The 14,403-nt window shown below is 44.9% G+C and overlaps 1 long non-coding RNA gene across 1 annotated transcript in view; it reads left to right on the top strand.

Moving 5' to 3' along the window:
• Nucleotides 1–13,199, top strand: part of LOC123366982 — a 128,109-nt gene extending 114,910 nt beyond the window's left edge. Inside the window, exon 5 of the long non-coding RNA XR_006578249.1 lies at nucleotides 13,011–13,199. This is a non-coding gene — a long non-coding RNA (uncharacterized LOC123366982). The remainder of the gene's footprint in view (nucleotides 1–13,010) is intronic.
• The last annotated feature ends 1,204 nt before the right edge of the window (nucleotides 13,200–14,403 follow it).

Here is a 14,403-nt window from a genome sequence, read left to right as displayed (position 1 = left end):
CATGGTTAGTACCAATACAATCCACAGAAAGAAAGAAAGATGGTCTAAGGCCCCAATGTAGGAATGACTTTTACATGGCCAGGTTTCTGCACCTGCAGGGAGTTCATTGCAAGATCACAGCCTCCGAGGTGGACCCCTGGGACCAGATCTTCAAAACTGATCAGCATTTAGAAGCTGACAGAATCTGCCCACTTATTCTGGTGGTAAATGGGAGCTGAGCTCTTTGGAAAATCTGACCTCTACAAGATGCACTGGGAAATCTAGCTAAAGGTGGTAATGACTTTGCAGCTGATTTATTATTATATTAGGCAATCATTTCTTGCAGGCCTAGCTGACAAACTTCCTAGTTGCCCACAGCAAATAATGTGAACATAGTAATACAGAAGATATTTTAAACTCTGGATGGGATGTTCACAGGACTTGTGCTTCTAAGTCATTTAGATACTGTTGGAAATCCATCTCTGCACCTAGGAAAAAACTCTTTGGTCTTTCAGCAGCAACTAGGGTTAATCACAAAAATAAACCAAAATTTGGTCTCTCATAGTAGAAAGTTAAAATATGTTTGGGGTTAAAGAAGAATTTGCTGCTTTGTAGTGAACGAAGCAGCATGCAGTATGATCATTCCGTTGCTATACAGAAAGGCTAGTTTTCTGAAAAGGACCTTGCTGTTATTTATAAGGCTTATTGTGGGAGAGACCCACTGAGATCGGGGCCCCTTTGTACAAACAGAACAAGAGACAGTCTCTGCCCCAAACAGCTGAGAGTCTGCATAGACCAGACAGACACAGGGTAGGGGAAGGAGACGGAACGCACAAGCAGAGTGAAGCAGCTGAAGGCTGCAAGCATCACATCAGTTCTACGATTTTTGCTGTTGTTTGCAGTCTGTTTGGTAGGGTTGTGTTAGAAGGGGATGAGTTAGATGGAAAGACACAGAAGTGGGGTTGGGGGAGGGGATGGGTTTGCAGCAAACAGCCAGTCAGCACAGGGGATGGGACCTTCAAAAAGCAGTCTGATGACATCATCCGTAACTAATGGTCCCTTCTTAAGATACTTCTGTGGCTGCTCTGCGGTTTCTGGCTAGCTCCTCTCTGCAGTTACTTTCCCCAAGGCTACATAGCCGTGGGGGGATGCTGCATAGGTCCTAGTGCCCCCAGTTGTGTGGGTCTCCCTGCACAATTCTAGATCCAGGGGAGGAAATCCAGGGGGGAGCTACCTGGGTTCTGTTTTCCCTCTCCCCCGGCCCTACCCCCACAGTTCTGCAGTCCTCTGCTAGATTCTACTTATACCTGATGAGCAGATTTTCGACTTGAGTGATATATTCAATAGCAACGGATATTTTCTGTTTGTGGCTCTCTTGATCTGTCTACATTCACACACACACATACACAAGATGTGGTGGCAATACACGTGATATATTGCAGAGTTCTCTAATAAATTGCACTGACAACACACCGCTGCCCACTTCACCTTCCCCTCTGCCCATTGACCTGGGACTTACACTAGTATTCCAAACCTCTGAGCAGCTTCAGACATGCATTATGATTCTAATCCAACCTGTCACCAATCGCTTTCCTTCTGTTCCCCCAAGTGTAGCATTTTCTTCCTCTAAATGACAGTCATCAGAGAGAGACAAGGAGGGTCAGGTAATATCTTTTCTTGGACCGACTTCTGTTGGTGAGAGACAAGCTTTCAATCTTGTCTCTCTCACCAACAGAAGTCGGTCCAATAAAAGAGATTACCTCACCCATCTTGTCTCTGTAATATCCTGGGACCCGCACGACGACAACAACAGTGCATATGATCATCACAGAGGCAGGTAATATTCACTCCACTAATACCAGAATTAGAAACAGGAGATAGATAAGGGAGATTCCCATCTTCCCCGTGGGATTCACAGCACTAACATCTTACTTAGGCAAGTTGGGACATTTTAGTATATAGCAAAGTTACTGTGGATGTTTTTATTTAGTGTGTCCTAAATTTATTAATTGTATATTTCCCCCCTAAATCTGAGTAAGGCACCTGGCTTCACAGGTACAGGGTTACCAAAAATACTGCCAATATTTTTTTAAAAAAGATAAATTATACATTTTATTAAGAAATGGCTGGAATATTTTTGTCTGTTTTGGTTTTTTTGTCAGTTATGTTGGCCTAAATTTTCAGAAATGACTTATGATTTTAGGTGCCCAACCTGAGGCATGTTTAGAAGGGCTTGATTTTCAGAAAGTGCTGAGGATAACTGGTTGGAATTTCCCAAATTTTTATGAGATTTCTAAAGGTGAAGTTTCCAAATTTGAAATCTTAAAATTTCACAAAACCTTTCGTCTCCTTACCCCTTGCCTCATTTTACAATTAGCTGCTTGATATTTTCAAATTTTAAATGCTTCATATTTTAAAATTTCAAAACAAGGGGAAATTGGAAAAAAAAGCGTACAAAATGTTTCTCCTCTTTTTGTACCTTGCTCTAATGCTGAACACCTGCCCTCTGAGGGTATGTCTACACTACCCGCTGGATCGGCAGGCAGCGATCGATCCAGCGGGGGTTGATTTATCGCATCTAGTCTAGACGCGATAAGTCGACCCCCCCGAGCACTCTCCCATCGACTCCTGTGCTCCACCTCCGCGAGAGTCACAGGCGGAGTCAACGGGGGAGCGGCAGCAGTTGACTCATCGCAGTGAAGACACCACCGTAAGTCGATCTAAGTACGTTGACTTCAGCTACATTATTCACATAGCTGAAGTTGCGTAACTTGGATCGATTCCTCTCCCGCAGTGTAGACCAGGCCTGACAGTCACACATCTTTACTGTGTCTCAAGTTGGCTGGCAAAAGCAAGGGACTATGAGTCACTTGGTTATTTAGGTTATGTTATATGGAGAATACAGTGCATGATGGTGGGGTATAAAAGTTTTATCCTCATGATCATGGGGATGTGATCTTTGATGATCTTTATTCCATATGTGTATTATATATATCATACATTGTGTGTGTGTGTGTGTGTGTGTGTGTAATTTACGAGTTAAAGTTGGTCTTTGAGTTATTTGTGGTTTAATTGCTCTTCATTTTAATACACTCTAAAAGTTGAAGAATTCAACTAAGGAACAATTCATTCATTGTCCTCCATGCATCTGGGTTAATGTTTCCTTTTTGGATTAGTTTGTACCAGTATGTTCCCTTACTTCTCTCCACAAGCTAGCAATGCCAATTTCCCTCCATGGCAGCTACAGTGACATCTGTTTACTTGGAAGCTCATGGATTTGATATATGGGTGCTAACCACAAATTAACGGAATTCTTTCCAGATGCAAAGTCTTTAACTATTCAAACAATAAGCCAAAAGCACTAAGTGGTGTTGTCTATTTTTCCTCTTCACTGTGTATCTCTCTCTTGGTGATGATGTAAACACAATTACTAGGGGCAATGACCAGAACACTTAAGATGTTTCAAAGACATGCTGTGGCATGAGTCATGGCGGATGGTAGTGGGTTGACAGTTGTGTTTGTGATCTGAAGCCAAAGGCCTGAACAGCTCATAAAGGAGTGTCAGAAAAGAAGAAATCTTCTAGGAACTGTTACGCTGGGTAGGGATCACCAGATCGCCTTCTCTCTCCCCTACTTCATGATGAGTGAGCCATGCCGTGCCAGCAGAATCCTCAGCTGCCCCTTCGGGTTGAGGTCTGGCATTCTATATTTAGTCTACACTTACCTCCTTTCCGGAACCAGCTCCTTAGCGGGGGTACATCTGTGTTGCTGCAGTAACTTAGGTGAGGCTACCCCAATTTACATCAGCTGCAGCTCCCTTAATTTATGTCATCTGAGGATCTGGCCCAGAATAAGTGCATTAGTATGTGTGAAGGCGAAGAATAACATAGGAGCAGTGCTAGCATTTGCACATAGTTTTGGCCTTTAGCACATGGTAGAAAGAAGAGAATCGGCCAGATCCCCAGCTCATGTAAATTGGAGAAGCTGCTCTGAAATCAACAGCGCGATGGTGATTTACACCAGCTGAACATTTGGCCCAATAAATGTAACTTACCTGCTTGGCCAATTTACATCCTCTTTTTTTCTTCCATTACTGAATTTTCTTTGGAACTCGCTTCTTTCTGTGTTAATGTAACTAAGCTGCCAAGATATGGGTTTCTCATCCCATAATTAAAGGGGAGAACCTCATTACACACGTCTCTCTCCTTTAGTGTGAATCTATGGGCTTGCAGTAGATGTGGGTAGGAGAGAACTCCAAGTATTGGAAACCAGTTCAAGCCTGAAACACTGAGCTTGAGAATGTATTCTGTATTTCCTCACAAGTTGCTGTTAATTAACAAAGTAAAGTCATCATAATCTTCACAGTGCCACAAAGTGAAAAAGTTAAAATTCATGATCTACTAGGAGACAAGAAATGCTGGTTTGCAAGCTTAGAAAAAAGGCCAGGGGCAAAAGGGATGTCTGCTGGAAAAATATGACAGTTCCCCACCCACTGTCCCCGAATTTGGGGATTTGTGGAATACAACTTTGACTAAACGTGGCTGGCAGAAATCTCCATGTTAAGTTCTTATTTAATGAAATCATGTGGTTGTAAATCAAACACAGAAATGGGACTAAGCAAATTCACCACATCCTTCGAGAAAAGTACATATTGACTCTCTCGACTAAAGTTGCCTGGGTAGTGAATTATCTATATTTGTCAACTATAAAAAGATCATCCAAAATTGCCTAGTTTTTCTTATAATGTCATAATCCTCAAGCCCAAAACTGAACCGCACGCCTGGAGGAAACTGGCATGTTGTTCGCACAAATCACTTCTAAAACCAACATTAAACTGCTATATTTTCACAAAAACTGTTATGTTACTTTGACATTATTATTATTTCTGTGACATTTGCTTCTGCAGGCTCCATTTAAGATCAGGGTCTCAATTTGCTTGACCCGGTACAAACACATAGGTTTTTGTGTGACATTCAGACATTCCCCCCTCCCTCCAAAACAACCCACACAAAACTGATTTTGGTTTTGTTTGCCAAAAACCAAAGGGGGAAATCAGTTTTGGGGTTTTTAGTATTTTGAAGGAAAAAAACAAATGAAAAAACCCTCTAATTTTTTTGTGGAAAATTGTGACAAACATGAAACAACTTTTCGTTTCACCAAATTTTTCATGGGAGCAAAAAACTGGTCACAATCAGCTCTATTCCGGAGGAGGAATTTGAAGATGGAGGTAAGTAATGGCCTTCCAGGCTAGTTAGTAATAAAAAGGATGTTTTTTAAGAACAGGTTAGAACAGGGATCGGCAACCTTTGGCATGCGGCCCATCAGGGAAATCCACTGGCGGGCCAGGCCGGTTTGTTTACCTGCAGGGTCCGCAGGTTTGGCCAATCGTGGCTCCCATTGGCCACGGTTTGCCATTCCAGGCCAATGGGGGCTGCAGGAAGTGGTGACCAGCACATCCCTCGTCCCACACCACTTCCCACAGCCCCCATTGGCCTGGAGCGGCGAATCGGCGAATCGCAGCCAGTGGGAGCTGCAATCGACCGAACCTGTGGACGCTGCAGGTAAACAAACTGGCCCGGCCTACCAGCAGATTTCCCTGATGGGCCAAATGCCAAAGGTTGCCAATCCCTGGGTTAGACAAACATCTGTCACGGATAGTTTAAATAAACTTAATCCTGCCACAATGCAGGGTGATGGAGTAGATGACTCTTGAGGTCCCATCCGGCCCTGTGTTCTCTATGGTCTTGTGGCTAAATAGAACTCGTTGAAAAACATATCATAGTCTCAGCACACAAAGCAGGCAGAAAGCAAGCAATGGCAAGACAGCTTTCCATACTGCCTCAAACCTGAGCTGTAGACTCTGTTAGTGAATACCTTGCAGTGCTGAATACTTGACCTCTCGTTCTCAGCGAGACTAATTGTGTGAATAAAAATTAAAGGCTGTGAGGGTTCTGTTTTTATTCCCACTTAATCCTGAACCTCTCTGCCAAGAGTGGAATTACGGGTGCTGAATTGTGATTCTGCTGTTTGTAATGTTAACAAGGAATTCTATTGACACCACCTTCTCAATCATATCAGCCATGGAGTAGCCATCAGATAGTATTCTCTTACCTATCCTGGATTCAACCCAATAGAATCATAGAATACTAGGGTTGGAAGAGACCTCAGGAGGTCATCTAGTCCAACCCCCTGCTCAAAGCAGGACCAACACCAACTAAATCATCCCAGCCAGGGCTTTGTCAAGCCAGGCCTTAAAAACCTCTAAAGATGGAGATTCCACCACCTCCATAGGTAACCCATTCCAGTGCTTCATTACCATCCTAGTGAAATAGTGTTTCCTTATATCCAACCTAGACCTCCCCCACTGCAGCTAGAGACCATTGCTTCTTGTTCTGTCATCTGCCATCGCTGAGAACAGCCCAGCTCCATCCTCTTTGGAACCCCCCTTCAGGAAGTTGAAGGCTGCTATCAAATCCCCCCTCACTCTTCTCTTCTGTAGACTAAATAACCCCGGTTCCCTCAGCCTCTCCTCATAAGTCATGTGCCACAGCCACCTAATCATTTTCGTTGCCCTCCGCTGGACTCTCTCCAATTTGTCCACATCCCTTCTGTAGTGGGGGGACCAAAACTGGATGCAGTACTCCAGGTGTGGCCTCACCAGTGCTGAATAGAGTAGAATAATTACTTTCCTCCATCTGCTGGGAATGCTCCTACTAATACAGCCCAATATGCCATTGGCCTTCTTGGCAACAAGGGCACACAGCTGACTCATATCCAGCTTCTCATCCACTGTAAACCCCACGTCCTTTTCTGCAGAACTGCTGCTTAGCCAGTCGGTCCCCAGCCTGTAGCGGTGCATGGGATTCTTCCTTCCTAAGTGCAGGACTTTGCACTTGTCTTTGTTGAACCTCATCAGATTTCTTTTGTCCCAATCCTCTAATTTGTCTAGGTCACTCTGGACCCTACCCCTACCCTCCAGCGTATCTACCTCTCCCCCCATTTTAGTGTCATCTGCGAACTTGCTGAGGGTGCAATTAATCCCATCATCCAGATCATTAATAAAGATGTTGAACAAAACTGGCCCCAGGCCCAATCCCTGGGGACTGACACCTAGTGGTGAAAAACTCCAAATCCTATAACTTAATCCCAGCCTGTGCCCTATTTATAATCTAGTATTTATAATCTAAGATTTAAATTGCTACCTTTCATTAGAAGTATTAAGAGTCTGTTTTTTATATTCACTGCCTTCTCTTTAGACTTTGTAGCTTTAGTGTTCTCTTTTAAAAGAAAATAATGTCTCGGACGTCTTGGGGTTGGTCAAAGTCTCAGTTGGAATGCCACCGAGGGTATGTGACATCTGAACTAATAAAGCAGAAAGGCTGCTGTAGCCGGGTGAGCACCCGCTCCGGCCCTGGAGGAGTTGGAAAAGCCCTGCAGAGGGCTGGGGCTGGGCAAAGTAAACCCTGGCTGATTGGGGGAAGTGGCTGCAGCTGGGGCCACGCCCCAAACTAAGCAATGGGGCCTTATAAGAAGGCCAGGGAAGCCAGAGGGAGCAGTCTCTCTCTGCCTGGAGGGGGAGACAGGCCTGGCTGCTGGGGAACTCACCTAGGGGACTTAGCATGAGGCAGGGCTGGGGAAAGGCCTTAGGAGCTGGGAAGCCCTAGGCTGGCAACTCTCCAGGCTGCAGGGCCTAGTTCTAGGCCCCCCTAGGTATTGGGCTTGCAGAGGGGCAGCCTGAGGGGGTAAAGGCAGCCAGTCCAGACCCCTTTGCCTATGATGAGTGGCTGATACTGCAGTCTGTCTACATGAACAGGAGCTAGATGGAGACTGGGCAGTAGCCAAAACTGAGGTGAAATGGGGATAGTGGGTTGGGGGGTCCCCAGGGAGGGGAGACCCAGATTGGTGGGGTACTGCCAGGGGGCAGCACCTGAGTGAAAGGGGCACTGGGGGCCAGGGAGGGACATGGGGGGCCAGAGGACAGGTGGATCACTGGCCTGCAGAGGGCGCTCCTGAGGGGACCAAGCTGATTCCCAGAAGTCACCAGCAGGAGGTGCCACAGGGGTGAGTGCACATCTACAGCTGCCATAAATAAACAGCAGTTATAACAGTTCCAAGTGGCACTAGCAACAGTTAGAAAATGATGGTGACATAAAGCAAAATTCTCCTCTTTTATTGGCAACATAGAATTTAATATACATGTGTAACCCATATGCCTAATGGGTAGATGCCTCTTTAAGAGATCTATGTGCGGGGGTAGGAGTAGGGTGACCAGCTGTCCTGATTTTTTTTGGTCGGTCTTATATAGGCTCCTATTACCCCCCTACCTGATTTTTCACACTTGCTGTCTGGTCACCCTAGGTAGGAGTGAGTTGTCTGGGTCATTGTTGCTAGGCAGATGCACAATTAACTCCACACCCAGAAGTTTCTGGAATCGGGTGTGCTAGTTTTGGGTATGCTCAATAGGTTCCCTATAGCTGGCCTCACACGCCATTGAGGGCAAGTAGTCTGTATGTGTTGGGAGAAGCTGAACTGCAAGAGCAGAAAGCAGGCGGGTTTCCTCTAACTCTGAAGCATTTTGCAGCAGACTAGTGATACTGTTCATTAGCCTCCCAGCAGGGAAGCCCTGGCAGTGTTAATTACAAAATGGAAAAATTGGGAGGGAAAATTAATTTCTTTTATTTTCATTGTGTATTTGGACTGTTTGATTTTAGCCAAATTGTTTTAGTTAAATTGTCCCAAGCAGTATGAGTCACCACCTTTTCTCTCATTTAAATGTGATGATGGGGAAAGAGTCAATGATATTTTGCTCTTCTCTGCTTTTTGTCTTGCTGTTTTTATCTACATCCTTAAATTGAGCGGTTGGTTAATTAGTTAACTCACTAGGTAGCTGAGTGATTTCAGCAAAAGAAGTGGCAGAGTCTGCGTGGGTTCCAGGTGGAGGTTTCTGCAAGCAAGTGGAGCGAAGATGTTGCTATGCTTTTGACGCAGCAGACTGTGTAGATTTTTGGTGATCAAAGACTGCAGATGAAACTCAGGTGAACTGAATGTAAGTTTTTGGGAGCTCTGAGCTCATAGAATGTGAGGGTTGGAAGGGACCTCAGGAGACATCCAGTCCAACCCCCTGCTCAAGGCAGGACCAATCCCCAACTAAATCATCCCAGCCAGGGCTTCATCAGCCTGACCTTAAACCTCTAAGGAAGGAGATTCCACCACCTCCCTAGGTAACCCATTCCAGTGCTTCACCACCCTCCTAGTGAAAAAGTTTTTCCTAATATCCAACCTAAAACTTCCCCAGAGTTACTTCTGACTGTGTTTCTGTGGAGACTGACCTGTTGAGATTTATTTTTTCTTTATGTTGATGTATAATTGTGAGGGTTATATATGTGGATTTCAAGGGTAGCCATGTTCTGTTGTACAAATTAAGTTATGTTCGTTTATCATTCTCAGATTTTTATAAAAGTTGGTGCTTGAGAATTAGTTTCATGTTCTTTCCTTGTGTTTTTTTGTACTTGGTTGTGGGGAGGCTGATGCTGTGGAATACTTGCTGAAAATCCTAAGTGACTGAATTTGGGGTCTCTGTGCACTTTTCTATGGGAGTTTTTTTAGGTTCTAAAAGTGCAGTAGACTCAAGCCCACCCAAAGGTTACACATGGGAGACCAGAATGCAGATCTAAGAAGGAATTGGGCTTGTAGACAGCAAACCTCATACAAGCAGTCCCATTGGTGTTCCTGTGTGCACTCCCCACATCTCCTCTGGACATTTAGCCTGATTCCGCTCTCCTCTTGGTTTTGCACTGGTGTGATTTCATGGGAGCTGGATTGAAACAGGTGTAAATGAGATCAATCATGACCATCATTTTCTCAAGCACAATGGTTCTAGGAGTGGATTCTACTGCATGAACCCCCCTCACCTCTTATATTAAGTGCCCAGGGCAACATATCCCAGTGGCTAGAACATCGGCTTGGAGGGCAGGAGATGTGAGTTCTGTTGATGCCTCAGCTACTGGATGACATTGGGTAAATTACTTTCTCTCTCTGCCTCAATCCCCACAGCTGGATAATATTTACCACTTTCATAAACTGCTTTAATCTCTGTGGGAGAAAAATGCTACATAGGCAACAATAATAGCTACCTTCTAAGCGCCCCAAGTTTAGCCAGGAATAGAAGCCAGATTTCTTAACCATCACCCTACTCCATGGAATAGAGGCTGCACATCCTCACAGGCCACCTGCTCTGGGCAGTGCAGAGCTGAATTGGGGTGTCAAGGTCAAGTGCATTTGATTCTTAGAGAGCACACACTCCCCTCCTTTCCTAACAAAACCCCGTTCTGTCACTGGACGTGCTGCAAATTGCAGTCATGTAACATTCCCCGTGTCTAGCTATTGGAGCTCTATACAAAGGGCATTACGTTTTATAGCTCTTGCAGAATTCTATGCAATCCTCGTTTTACAGGTGCATTCTAGCAAAGCGCAGTCCCTCCTATCCGAATGTCATTAAAAATAACTCACTCCTGCTGCCTGGACAGTTAATTTAATATTAAATCAGTAAAACATTTACTAGGGCTGGTCAGGGGCCTGCTTGCTGACAGCAGGCTGGGCTGACTGCAACGAATGTCTCCTCATGGTTTGCCGACAGCTGCTGGCTTATTGCACACAGTTCTTGGGGAGGACTTCTTTGGTCCTGACAAATGACCCCTCTAAGTCCTAATGAGTGTGGAAACTCAAAACATTTGTGAACATTTATGAGCTAGGGACACACAAGCATTTGTGAGGTTTGGATCAACAGCAACAATAGTGTGTGGGCCTGATTCACCCCAGCTGGTACAAGGAAAAGCAAAATTTCCTTCCCTGCATGAGGGAGCCAGATTCAGTTCTTTCCAGTTGGCTTCACCCATGGCACAGGGCTCTGGGAGTTTCTACTAGTCCCTACTTTGTGCTTCTGCTGGCTAGGGTAGCTTGAGCTTCTACTGAAGGTTCTTTAGATGCACCCCTGGTGGAAGCTTTTTATAGGGTGCAGTGAATCAATGCATTTGCTGATGTCCAGATAAGGTGTCACAACCGCTTTCATCCACCCCACAGCAGACTTTCTGCCCCATGCCTGGGATTTTGCCAGCATAAGCCAATGGTGAATGTGTCACTGCGGGAGAAGGTTGGGAACTGAGGTTTTTCTGCAGAAAACAAATGACACTTCATTCACAAACCAAGAGCCCTGAAAACTGCCACTGCTGGGCAATGTTTGGCTGAGTTTTTTGGGTCAAAACTGCTTGTTTGATTTGGAGATCTTCTGACGAAGAATTGACCATTTCCAAGTCAAGCGGACGCTTTGCTAAAACTCTTTGTTTTGTCGAAAGCCCAGTTTTCCCTTGCCAAAAATTTTGGACAGAGAGTTTTCAAGCAGCCCTGGTTGGGAAGCAGTGATTAACCCCCTTAGTCCTTCAGTATCCTGATGAACCCAGGGAAATGGATGGGCACTCTCATGTGAACAGTCCCATTGACTTCTCTATCCAGGTGTTATGAGGACAGAGTTAAGCCTTAAAGGTTAGATTGCACCATTTGACAGTATCTATGTGGAGACAGTGTGTAACTGCAATGCTGTAGTGGGCGGGGGTTACCATCCTTTGGAGCAGGGCACCCAGGTGCCTGCATTAATCCTAGTGTATACCACAGCCTGTGCAGAAAGTGCTCAAAGTTCTGGCCCTGTCTTCTCCCTTTGTCTTCTGTGGAGTGAGGTGGGCTCCATGCAAATGCAGTGACTAGTACTTGCACAAGCTTTGCGGGTGGAAGAAGGGAAGTTTCCTGCGCCCTTCTTAAATCCTTAGAGCCCACCCAAGGACAAGCCAAAATCCAGTCCGGTTCTGAATTGTCTGGACTTTAGTGGGACAATTGTGTAATCCAATTGCTGTAGGAGTGAGACTGATGTTCCATTTATGGTAATAGGGACACCTAGCTCTGATCTAGCGCTTTTCATTAGCAGATCTCAAAGGAGGTCCGTATCATTATTCCTGTTATACAGATCGGGAAACTGAGCCTCAGTAACTTGCCTGAAGTCACTCAGTGGCTCACTGGCAGAGCCAAGGATAGAATCCAGGTCTCTGGAGTCCCACTCCAGTGCCTAAGCCACTAGACCGTACTGCCTTTGACTGTGTCCTACAAAGCCAAGCCAGGTTATAGTTAATGTTGAAATCCCCACCCCCACCACCTTGTTCATTCCATTATGTGTTGGCATCACAACACATGTAACGAGGCAAAAACAAATTCCATGTAGTGAAAGAAAAAATGTGCGTGGGATCTACAGCACAGGTACAGTAGTTTTCAAAAATGCTCCACATTGGCTTATTTCTGTTTCTATTAAAAGTGAATGATAAAACATCTGTCAAGTTCAGTAGGAGCACAGCAAGGCTAACACTGAGTGCCAAAATCCCATAGACAGTCAAGGGGATTTAGATTCCTGAGTGCCTAAATCACTTTTGAATATTAGGTTTATACTCCAAAATCAGTTCAACAATGCAATGCTCAGCTCAGCAGTGCCTAAATACCTCTAAAAAATCTGGGCCTTTGCCTTTATTTTTATTGTGAAGATTTTCAGGCAAATACAGACAGCTGCTATCAACAATGCTGTACAGAGGGGCAGAATTTAAACAACTGCAGAGACGAGTGTATCACCAGGCAGGAGAATGGAAATGAGAGGGCTACTGGAAAATGTTCCATTGAGATTTTTTTTTCCCACAGAAAATTGGGGTTTTGATTAAATGAAAGATTTGGTGGATAATATCTGTTTTCTTGAACAACAATTTTTGTTTCCTTTAGAAAACATGGAAGTCAAACGTTTTTCTTCTGACAACCAAACACTGTGTGTGGGGGCGTGGCCAAAAGATTTTTAGTTCTCGAAAAACAAAGCAAAAACAACCAACCCATTTTTTTTTTTGTTTTTTTGACACAAATCTGGAAAATGTTGTTCTGGGGGGAAAAAATTAGACAAAGTTTTTTGTCAAAAATGTTCACAGGGAAGGTTTTGTTTTTGTTTTCCACAGTCAATTGTATTCAGATCCCAACAGGATCGGGCCCAACGCGTTTTAAGAGGAAGAGGCATTTTCTAAGAATGGTTGCATCATACAGCACTATCGAGCATAGAAGTGCCGAGCAGGGAGGGATGCAAGGTTGGAGAAGCGGAGCTGTAATGAGCTGTTCATTGCTTACGTGACTGTGTGCCATGCGAAGAGGGAGAGGAGGAAACGGATCGTTATAAAATAGAGATGTTGATTTGAACAGGGAGTTCAACTTTGTGAATGGTGTGTCATACGTTATTGCAGAGGTCTCAGCAGGGAGCAGGGGTTTGTCATTTTATGGCCAGACCTCAAGGGCTTCTGGAAGGGCAATAAAGAAGCCAGTCCCAAGGCGGGTGGGCATCTGGTGTTTCCTTGCTGAGGCCATGAGTCAGGAATGATTCAGAAGGAGAGCCAGCTTGTGTTTGTACTCGGGACTCAGGCAGTGAAATGAGGACATCTTAGTCATGTAAAGAAGAGACAACTGAAGTCATTCACAAATGTCACTAGGGCAAAAGGGGATGCAAACAGGTGCTTCAGGGACTGAGGGGTAAATGGAGAGTCTCAGAGCCCCATGCCACTGCCAAGGGCTTGAATTCGGACCGACACTGTCTCAGAATGGAAAATACTGGCAGCCAGAGCCTGACGGCGTCAGCAATGCACTTATCAGATGTCTCAGGCAGGGATAAAACCAACGAATGTGCATAGAAATTATACAGAACACTTGCTCCCCATCCCCCCGAATACCCCCACCCTGCCCCGTGACTGCTCTTTATCACACTGCTTATAATCCCCTCGCTGTTACCGTGTGCTCCTCCTGTCTTTGTTGGATTCGCCTGATTATTCTTGTCATGGGAATAGACCCCAGTCCCTCAATGACATACACACTTGTTTAACTAACCATATGCAGGTCCCATTGAACTCAATGGGGTTACTCAGTGCATACAGCCTACCCTGTGAGCAAGCCTCTGTAGCATCAGGGCCTTAGAACAGAAGCTCTTGGTGGGTAGGCACCATCTTTTTACATGGGGTAAAATTTTCAAAATCCTCCAAGTGATTTAGGAGCCCAAGTCTCATTTTCAAAAATGACCTGGGAACTTAGGCCCAGATCCTCAAAGCCCTGCTGATTTTTTCAATGAGACTTAGGCTCTGAAGCCATTTTTTAAAATGAGACTTAATCGACTTTGAAAATTTTACCCACAATGCCTAGCATGCTGGGGCTCTGAGCCTGGATCAAAGCCTCTAGGCCTGACTGCAGTGCAAATTAATAACAATAATGCTCGAGTCCTAATCTCCTAGGTGACAAATTAAAACTTGGAAGACTTGGAGTTGGGGTTGTATCTCTTTGCCATAACAGACACGCAGGGCTTTTTGCCAAGGT

This window comes from Mauremys mutica, chromosome 3 (assembly GCF_020497125.1).
Source record: "Mauremys mutica isolate MM-2020 ecotype Southern chromosome 3, ASM2049712v1, whole genome shotgun sequence".
In the NCBI taxonomy this organism is placed as follows: domain Eukaryota; kingdom Metazoa; phylum Chordata; order Testudines; family Geoemydidae; genus Mauremys; species Mauremys mutica.
Note: the sequence above shows the minus strand (reverse complement) of the source record. Positions and strands in the feature narration are given on the sequence as shown.